A 1,155-nucleotide genomic window follows, 5' to 3' on the forward strand; every position below is an offset into this window, starting at 1 on the left:
TCCGACCCCCACACGGCCTCTGCTCACGGCCCGTCACAGCCCCTCCCGCACGCACGTGCATTGTCCCACGCGTCACGCCTTTGCACGACACGGTGGAGTGACACACTTGTCAAAGAGCACCCCGGCCCGCGCGCGTAACGCAACGGCCCTCTCCTTCGAGTCAAAGTAGAGCTGAGAAACGGACCCATCCGGATCGGCAGTCCGGATCTGTCTACGCGCCCGAACAGGCAGACGCCGATCGCCTACGCTTAGCTATGGTAGGACCGGATTTTACCAGATCCAGAACCGGGCCGCAATCGTGTCCAGATGGGTCCGCTTCTCACCTCTGAGTCAAAGAAATCTTCCAGGAAAGCAGGAGTTTTTCCGTGAATCTTATTTGTCGGCGTTTGTCGGTGCATGACTTGTGATCTGTGCGACAAAGGAACTGAAAACACGAGCAGTGCCAGCAAAACAAATATGTTAGAAATTTCAGATCATCTTAAAATTTTAGTTACACTCATTGTAGGTGTACATTCATTGAGCTACCTAATAAAAGCATTCGGAATTACGTGAATATTACCAAATAAAGCCACACCAAGTGTTACTTCAACTATGTTTCAATGAACATCCCCTGAATAAGTCACCATACCATACCATGGTTGTTAAAATTTTCTATACGATTTGAGTTGTATAAACGTTGTCTTACTCCACGCCCTTCGCTGCGGGTTGTTATAGCGGGTGGGGGAGGGGTGGGCATCCCATCCTAGCGGTGCCGGCGACCGCACTACGCCTTCAGGGAGGGGGTGATTAGGCGCAAGGGTGTAGGCACTAGGCGCAGAGACCGCCGTGAGGGAGGTGCTCCCCTTGGGAGTGACCTTTTTCTTGGCATTGATTTGTTTTGGGCCCGGCGTGGCCAGGGTGGGGCCTCCTGCGCCGCCTGCTCGGCGCGCCCAGCCCGCCCGGCGCCCGGCGGAGCGCCTGACAGGTAGGCAACTCACGTGCAGCGCTGCGCGGCGTCCGCGCTGGCTTGCCTACCCGACGGGCGCCTGCCCCGAGCGTGATCGCTGCGCGGGGACTCGGGACGACGATGTGCGCGGCGTAGTGCTTGAGTGCGAACACACACATACACGCCTCTTTGTATGGGTACGTGATTGAGAAAAGGAGGAGAGGGGGGGG

Source organism: Frankliniella occidentalis, unplaced genomic scaffold (genome assembly GCF_000697945.3).
Source record: "Frankliniella occidentalis isolate FOCC.00 unplaced genomic scaffold, Focc_3.1 Scaffold6, whole genome shotgun sequence".
Taxonomy (NCBI): domain Eukaryota; kingdom Metazoa; phylum Arthropoda; class Insecta; order Thysanoptera; family Thripidae; genus Frankliniella; species Frankliniella occidentalis.